Below are 9,311 nucleotides of genomic sequence, written 5' to 3' on the forward strand. Positions count from 1 at the left end.
CCCCTGGAATGAACCCCACTTGATTGTGACATATAATTTTCTTGATATATTATTGTATTGGATTTGCCAGTATTTTGTTTAGGACTTTTACATCTGTATTCATCAGAGATATTGGTCAATAGTTTTCTTTTGTGTGTGTTACCCTTGCCATGTTTTGGTATCAGGGTTATGTTGGCCTTATAAAATGTGTTAGGAAGTTTTGCCTCCTCCTCAATGTTTTTGGAAGAGTTTGAGGACAGGTTTTAATCTTTGAATGTTTGGTACAATTCACTGGTGAAGTCATCTGGGCCTGGACTTCTATTTTTGGGGAGGATTTTGATGATTGTTTCAATGTCCTCACTCCTGATCAGTCTATTTAGATTTTCCAATTCTTCATGATTCAGTCTAGGCAGGTTACATATTTCTAGGAACTTATTCATTTCTTCTAGGTTGTTGAATTCGGTGGCATATATTCTTTCACAGTATTTCATAGACTTTCCTTCTATTCCTACTTTATTGAGTGTTTTAATCATAAACGGATATTGTATCTTATCAAATGCTTTTCTTGCATCTATTGATAAGATCCTGATTTTTACCCTTTCTTTTGTTAATGTGGTGTATTACATTGATTGATTTGTGTATGTTGAACCATCTTTATACCCCTGGAATGAACCCCACTTGATTGTGACATATAATTTTCTTGATATATTATTGTATTGGATTTGCCAGTATTTTGTTTAGGAATTTTACATCTGTATTCATCAGAGATATTGGTCAATAGTTTTCTTTTGTGTGTGTTACCCTTGCCATGTTTGGTATCAGGGTTATGTTGGCCTTATAAAATGTTAGGAAGTTTTGCCTCCTCTTCAAAGTTTTTGGAAGAGTTTGAGGACAGGTTTTTAATCTTTGAATGTTTGGTACAATTCACTGGTGAAGTCATCTGGGCCTGGACTTCTATTTTTGGGGAGGATTTTGATGGTTGTTTCAATTTCCTCGCTCCTGATCAGTCTATTTAGATTTTCCAATTCTTCATGATTCAGTCTAGGCAGGTTACATATTTCTAGGAACTTATTCATTTCTTCTAGGTTGTTGAATTCGGTGGCATATATTCTTTCAAAGTATTTCATAGTATGATCCTTTGTATATCTGTGATGTCCATGGTGACTTCTCTTTCATGTCTGATTTTGTTTATATGGGTCTTTTCTCTTTTTTTCCTTATTGAGTCTAGCCAGGGATTTGCCAATTTTATTAATCTTTTCAAAAGACCAGCTCTTGCCCTGGCCAGTGTTGCTCAGTTGGTTGAATGTTGTCCCATGCACAGGGAAGTTGCCAGTTCCATCCCTGGTCAGGGCACATGCCCAGGTTGTGGACTCCATCCCCAGTAGAGGGTGTGCAGGAGGCAGCTGATTGGTGTTTCTCTCTCACACTTACCCTTCCTCTAAAATCAATAAAAAACCGCATTTTTTAAAAAGAAACCAGGGCAGTACAGCATGGAAGGGGTGAATGGGAAAAAAGGGGGGGGACATATGTAATACTTTCAATAAATTTTTTAAAAAGGAACCAGCTCTTTGTTGTATTGATTTTTGTATAGTCTTTTTGTCCTCTATTTCATTACATTCTGATCTAATTTTTATTATTTTCTTTCTTCTGCTGAGTTTGGGTTGCTTTTGTTCTTCTTTTTCTAGTACTTTAAGATGTAATGTTAAGACTGTTTACCTGGGATTTCTGTTTCTTGAGATAGGCCTGTAATGATATAAAGCTCCCTCTTAGTACTGCTTTCACTGCATCCCAGAAGTTTTGATATGTTGTATTGTCATTTTCATTTGTCTCTATGTATCTTTAAAAATTTTTTTTTAATTTATATTTTGGTTAATCTTCACCTGAGGATATTTTTTCCACTGATTTAGAGAGAGAGTGCAAGGGAGGGAGGGTGAGAGGGAGGGAGGGAGGGAGAGATGGGAGGCAGAGAGAGAGATATTGGTTTCCTCCCACATGTGCTCTGACCATGGCCAGGGATCAAATCTGCAACCCAGGTATGTGCCCTTGACTGGGAATCAAACCTTGGACCCTTTAGTGAGTGGGACTACTCTCTAACCACTAAACAACACTGGCCAGGGTTGCATATATATCTTTTGAACTCACCTTTTATTTCTTCTTTGACCCAGTCATTTTTTTAGCAGTATGTTGTTTAATCTCCCGGTATTTGCTGGTTTCTTTACTTCCTCTTTGCAGTTGATTTCTAATTTCAAGGTATCGTGTCAGAGAATATGCACGGGATAATTTCAATCTTCTTGAATTTGTTGAGGCTAGTTTTGTGACCCAACCTATGGTCTATCCTTGAGAATGATCCACGTGCACTGGAGAAGAATGTATAATCTGATGTAAATGTCAATTATGTCCATTTGGTCAATTGTGTCATTTAAGGCTGATATTGGCTGATACTTTTTTTTATTGATTTTTTGTTTGGGTGATCTATAGAGCTGTCAATGGAGTATTAAGGACCCCAACTATGACAGCTTTGATTGGTTTCTCCCTTTAATTCTGTGAGTAGTTGCTTTATATATTTTGGTGCTCCCTGATTGGGTGCATATAGATTAAGAAGTATTGTTTTCTTGAAGTAGTGTCCCTTTTATCACTATATAATGTCCATCTTTGTCTCGTTGTCTTTGTTACCTTGAAATCTATTTTGTCAAATATAAGTATGGCTACACTTGCTTTTCTGTGGATATTATTTGCTTGGAGAATAATTTCCCATCCTTTCATGTTGAAACTACCTTTGTCTTTGCAGCTTAGATGTGTTTCTTGAAGGCAGCATATGGTTGGGTGTTGTAGGGAGGGAGGGTGAGAGGGAGGGAGGGAGGGAGAGATGGGAGGCAGAGAGAGAGATATTGGTTTCCTCCCACATGTGCTCTGACCATGGCCAGGGATCAAATCTGCAACCCAGGTATGTGCCCTTGACTGGGAATCAAACCTGGGGTATTTACTGATGTATGAGGATTTCCTATAGCCATTTAATCCTTTATTTTCTGAGAGCTCTGTGCCTCCATTGGTTCTTTTCCTTTGTGTTTCTGTCCGCTGTTTTTGTTTGGTGGTATTACATACTTCTTTCCTCTGATTCCTCTCTTTTTAAGTGGTGTATCTTACTTTTGGTGTTCTTGTGTGTGGTTATCATTACGTTTATGAAAAAGAAAGTTGCATATCTACAGTTTTTTTCCTTTTGAGTGCATCTGATCTCCATGTTCCTTTGCCAGTTCAGACCTTTACCTCCCTCCCCTTTTATGTTCTACCTCCCTCAAATTATCCGTTTATGCTTTAAGAGTTTTGGTGATCTTACACGTAGTGTTGTGACCTTACGCTCTTTGTTTCAGGTAGAATAACCCCCTGAGTATTTCTGGTGATCTTACATGTAGTGTTTTGACCTTATGCTCTTTGTTTCAGGTAGAATAACCCCCTGAGTATTTCTTGCAATGAAGGTTTTCTGATGATAAATTCCTTCAGCTGCTGTATGTCTGGGGAAGTCTTTATTTCTTTATATCTAAAGGATAACTTTGCTGGATATATTGTCTTTGTCTGGTAATTTCTCTCTTTCAGTTGTTTTGAGTATTTGGTTCCAGTTTCTTCTGGCCTGTAGATTCTGCTGAGAAGTCCAATGATAACCTGATGGGTTTTCCTTTGCAGGTCACTTCTTTCTTTTCCCTGGCTGCTTTGAGAATTTTTTCTTATCATTAATTTTTGACTTTTAATACAATGTACCTTGGAGAGGGCCTCTTTGAATTGAGGTAACTAGGTGTTCCGTTTGCTTCTTGGATTTGAGGATCTAGTTCTTTCCATGGTTTGGGAAGTTCTTATCGACTGTTTGAAGAGGCTCTCCGTTCCCTTCTCCCCTTCTTCTTCCAGTATGCTTATTAGTCTTATATTGCTTTTTCTGATGTAGTCAGATAGTTCTTGTAGAGGTCTTTTTTCTTTAAATTATTTTGTTAATGCTCAGGTCTCTCTCTTCATCCCTCTGCATCATTACAGATTTCTATCTTTACTATCATTAATTCTTTCCTCTATCTGGTCAGCTTTGTTTCCTACGCTCAGTAGTTCACCCCTAATCTCCTTAACTGAATGCTTCATTTCCAGGATTTCTGATTGGTTCTTTTTTAAAGTTTCAATCTGTTTGGTAAAGTACTCGTTTTGTTAATTTGTCTTCTGAATGCATTAAGTTGCCTGTCTGCATTCTCCCACATCCTGGTATTTTCAGAACTGCAATTTTGAATTCTCTATGTCATGTATATCATATATTTCCATGTGTCCCAGTTTGCTTTTGGAGATTTTTCATTTTTTTATGAATACCATGGTATTCACTGGCCTCCTCTGTCTCGGCACCTGTGTGATATCGGCCTTTCTCTAGCAGCTTTCCCTGAAGAGGTCTATTATTTTCCAGTAGGTGGCACTGAATCATACGATTTTTACCTCTGTAACTCCCTCCTTTGACTTCAGCAGCTGCCCTCAGACAGAACAGCACAGCCATTCTGCTTGCTGTTTGGGGCTGGGGTTTGTTTGCCCTCACTATAATGGTGACCCCGGACCTCCAACTGGTTCCCCTCCCCCCACATGCTCCACCTGAGGATCACTCACAGAGGGAAACAGTGATTCTGCTGTAATACTTCTCACTTTGCAGATCATGTGCTCCTTGACCTGACACCAAAGGCAAAGGAAGCAAGCTTTCGGAGTCCAACGGGTGGCAGGGTTCTGTGGCTCCATTCTTTGGAACACCGACACTGCACTGTGACCTCGCCCAGGTGTCCTGGCTGACGCAGCTACAGTTTTCACAGCTTGCCCTGCTGGAATGCCCGGGAACACCGACAGACGGACAGCATGGCAGAATCCTTGCACTGTGTCCTCGCCCAGGTGTCCTGGTGGACACAGCTACAGTTTTCACAGCTTGCCCTGCTGGAATGCCCACTGAGGCTCTCTGCTCCACCAAGCCGAAGGAAGCGCCTGCTACCGCCACCTTGGCTGCAGGGCTGTGTATGTGGCCATCTGAACTGTCCTCCCTCCTCGCCTCCCTGCTTGCTCCCCTTTGCCCACCTTCAGATGCTTCAATGCGTGGGTCTCTCAGGAGCGCCTCTAGATAGAGCAGGGAATCCTTTGTTGAGCTCTAGTTGATCAACTTGTTCAAGTTTCAGGGGGAGAGGCCAAGGGGGTGTCTCTCACTATGCCATTCCTCTGACGCCACTCCCCACAATAAACTATTTAAAACAACAGGTGGCTGGCCTCTGACTGCAGTCTGCAGAACCCTGCTTCAGAACAAAATCCCCCTGCAGGCTGGAGACACCACGCCATCTTCTGCAATGCACGTCCTCACTGTGCCATCCAGACAAAGCTGATGTTCTCGGCAAAGGGATGAAGTTCTCTCAGGCAGGAATTGCATCCCATGTCTTCTGCACACAGCACAGGACTTGCATTAACACAAGCACAGAGTAGGTACATATTAAGTATTTTAATTTAGTTCATTTGACATTTGAAGGGTTCCCTTTTATTCAAAATTGCCTCCAACCCTAAAGAAAGCTATACTTACTAAAATTTATGGGAAATATGACTAATGAATAAAATATCTCAAGGAAGATGAAACACACAAATGTTGATCGTCCTGAAAACTAAAGTTTCCTTTTTATAAGTCAAGATTGCTAGCCTTAAAAGAACCAGCTCTGAGGACGATGCATTCATCCCAGTGATGCAGAAATGGCGCAAAACACAACGGAACTCCTCCTTGCGCATCAGCTAAAGAGAGAGTTGATAAGCACAGGAGAAAATAGCTGCCTCAAAATAACTGTCAACTGTCAAAATTCAAATCTAGAAAAGACAAATATCTGTTATACCGCACACAGATAATCTCACAAAGCAAATTCTTAAAGTTTTTGCATTTATGTTTTCATTCCTGCACAATATGTGCATGTGTATATGTGTACACATATATACACACATATGTGATTGGTTTGAAAAACACACACACTCCTCTCCTTAATAGTTATATTCTAGCAGGTCTGTTTTAAAAGATTTTTTTTTTAGGGACTTCCGGCCTAGATGACAGCGTAGGTAAAAGCAGTACTCACCTCCTCCCACAACCTCATCAAAATTACAACTAAACTACAGAACAACCATCATTCAGAACCGCCTGAAATCAAACTGCAATCTCCAATCCTGAAAATTTCTATGCAAAGCAAAAAGTGGCTGATACCAAATTTTTCCCATCAGCACATCTGCATACATAATGACATCATCAACACAGCACCCTCTCCTCTCGCGACCCCACGCTAGGCCCAAACAAAAAGTTAGTGTGTGCATACATAAAGCACATTTACAATGTCTGCTCCACAGTAGATACCACACTAGCTAGTTTCTATTGTTTCTAGTTTTAAGCTCACCCTTTGCCAAGAAACTAAAAACAAGACATGCTCCTTCAAATGTCCATTTCTAAAAATGAACTCTTTACCAGTTAAAATATGCAATTTGTTAGTACCAAACAAAGGAATCTCCATTTACAAATGCATTCTATTTAAAAACAAAAAACATATTTTCAAAGTACACTTGTTTATGATGTATTTTATAAATTTTAACACTTTCCAAAATGTACTTTTTAAATACCATAGCATCTAAGGAAAAATTGCCAATCTGCTCTTCAAAAGTATAGGACAAATAAATCTTGTTCAGTAATTCATACATGTTTAATTGATAGTAGCACTGAAAAATAACAAAGGTTTCTAATTTCACAAACCAAGTCAGAGATTTAAAATGAGTCATTATTATGTTAAGCTCTAGGAAAACTGTAGTTATTTTGTCTTTATGTTCATTTCTACCAAACATTTATCCTCAAAATGACTTTTCATTAATTTCACATCTATTGATCACAGCTATTTTATTTTTGCCAGGAACTGTCTCAAACTTTTCATTTTTGTAATTTGAACATCCCTTTGTCCTCAATAAAGGTGTTAAGAATTTTCTTCAAAATTATAAAAGCATGAAGGTCATAAAGAATGCAATGCAATATTTTTTCTAAAAACATAAAAATGTGAAAACTCACTAAATCAAATATCATAATGTGAATACCCAAACATTATTCCAATTTTAAGCCATTTTCAAAAATTGAAATAGACATATCATTTTCTTAAACATGAAAAATTGTAACAGATTTCCACCACCATTCTTGTTTTTAAAATACATTCCTAAGTTTCTGCTGTAAATGCAGCAAGGTGTCTTGGATTTCATGTAAACCCATAGGTTTAGAAACAATTTACAGGTAAATTGACTTACAAAGACCCCAACTAGAATGGGAACTTCAGGAAGGGAAAAGATATTTATCTGTTTTGTTCATGGCTTTTGCCCCTTCCTCATCCCCAATACCTTGCATGGCACGAAGGATTTCAACACAGGAGGATTTCAATTCGTATTAGCTGGACTGAGAGAACTTATGTGTGTAGACCCCTTAGCACAAACTACATGTAGGATCCCACCAACACCATCAGAACACCTGGAGTAAACTCATGTGCAAAAATAAAATAAGCCCCTAGCACCCTAGCCAGTTTGCTCGGTGGTTAGAGCATCGGCCCTCAGATTGAAGGGTCCTGGGTTCGATTCCGGTCAAGGGCACATACCTCGGTTGCAGGCTGGATTCCTAGCCCGGGTCGGGGTGCTTGTGGGAGGCAACCAATCAATGTATCTCTCTCTCTCATAGACGTTTCTCTCTCTCTTCCCTCTTCCTCCCTTTCACTCTCTCTAAAGATCAATGGAATAAATATCCTCAGTGTGGATGAGCAACAACAAAAATTTCAAAATAAGCCCCTGGCGAAAGGAGGGGAGGAAGAACAGAAAGACACTCCGTCTTCACACACTTTGTATTTGCTCCAATGTATTCACTTTGATGCAGTGTCTAAACCCCCACCAATTCAGAGGTTCATGTAGGTTAACAAGATCCCTCTTGTAAAAACGCAGGGACCATTTAAGCCTCTCACCAACCTTAGGAGGTAAGTATTTCATCATTTCATTTTGCAGATGAAACTGAGGTTAAGGGGCCAGATTGCTTTCCTAGTGTCACACGATTTGCCTACAGCATGACACAACGTTTAACCCCATGACAGGGGAATAACCTTCACCCACACATCAGTACCCTTCTATCCAAACACTTCAACAAGCTTTCTCAATGATGGGGCTTTTGTTCCGGGTGACAGGCAAAGCAACAAGTCGGTGAGCCCTGTGGAGCGATGGTCATAGACTCGGGGCCCAGAGGAACCCAACCCCAAAGTCAAACCACAGGTTTCAAAACACTGTCCGGGGCCAGCTCTTGCTCCAGAACAGCTCGCTGGCCTCGCTTCCTCTTCCTACCTTCCACGTGACCCGCAGGGCTTTCCTCCGCATCGGAAAAGAGGCGACCATTGTCACTGCCACAGTGTGGCAACAGTGTGTGTCCCAACCACAGTGACTGGCACAGACGAGGCACGCAAATATTGACAGGATGAATCAAAGACCAGGCTGTTTCCGCGGGCAGCCTGGGGCCGTTTTTTTTGTGTGTGTGTTTTTTTTTAACCAAGTGGAGATGAGAAATGCACCCTAAGCACCTGGTTATTGGTAGAAAAGTGGACGTTGGAAAGGCCGGTCTAAACTGGGGACAGACTGCAATGAAATCCTAGGCGATGCTCTTTCCCGCAGCCAGACAGCCTCAAAGACGGAAGCCCTGGCACGTTAGCACAGAGACCTCAGAAGGGGCTGTCTGCATATCAGAGCACAAGGCACACACCGTCACTTACACAGGCCGCCCGGCTTAGGTCACCTTAACGCGAAGAGCAGCTCAACGCTCCGCTCAGCATTCGCAGAGCGAGAGCGGCGGGGGAGAGGGCAGCAGGCATTTCCCAAAAAGTTCACGGTGGGCCAACAGCAGCCGAGAACCACGCTCCCCGGAGCGGAGGAGGGCTCCCTTAGAACAGGACCAGCAATTTCTACAGACACGTGTTTTATACCAAATAATTAAACGGAGCCCATGTGTATGCTTAGGAGAGGATGAGCTAAATGGCTTCAAAGACAATTCGGGGGAAATGTGACCCATTTCCCCTTTGGCCAGCCCGCCCCGTCCCCCGACACCTTGGCGATCAGATTCTCTCCACCCGAGATTTTCAGGCGTCAAATAAAAGTAAAACTGCGGGGGCAGAAGAAGAGCCAAAAGCAACAGGAAAGATGTCCCTCTCCTCTCCCATCCCCTCCGCCTCCACTTGCCCCGGAGAAAAACCGCACGTTTTCACGCGCGGCGCGGGCCTCCTCCGAGGTGCACTGCAGCGTCCAGGGGGGACCGGCCA

General features: G+C 41.5%; 1 long non-coding RNA gene across 1 annotated transcript; it reads right to left on the reverse strand.

The window, feature by feature from the left end:
- Nucleotides 1-3,010: 3,010 nt before the first annotated feature.
- LOC106725872 lies at nt 3,011-4,755 on the reverse strand. Its single transcript, XR_001361875.1, has 2 exons — nt 3,399-4,755; nt 3,011-3,328 (listed from the first exon to the last, which is right to left on the reverse strand). It is a non-coding gene; the product is annotated as an uncharacterized LOC106725872 (long non-coding RNA).
- Nucleotides 4,756-9,311: the final 4,556 nt, after the last annotated feature.

This window comes from Myotis brandtii, unplaced genomic scaffold (genome assembly GCF_000412655.1).
Source record: "Myotis brandtii unplaced genomic scaffold, ASM41265v1 scaffold193, whole genome shotgun sequence".
NCBI lineage: Eukaryota > Metazoa > Chordata > Mammalia > Chiroptera > Vespertilionidae > Myotis > Myotis brandtii.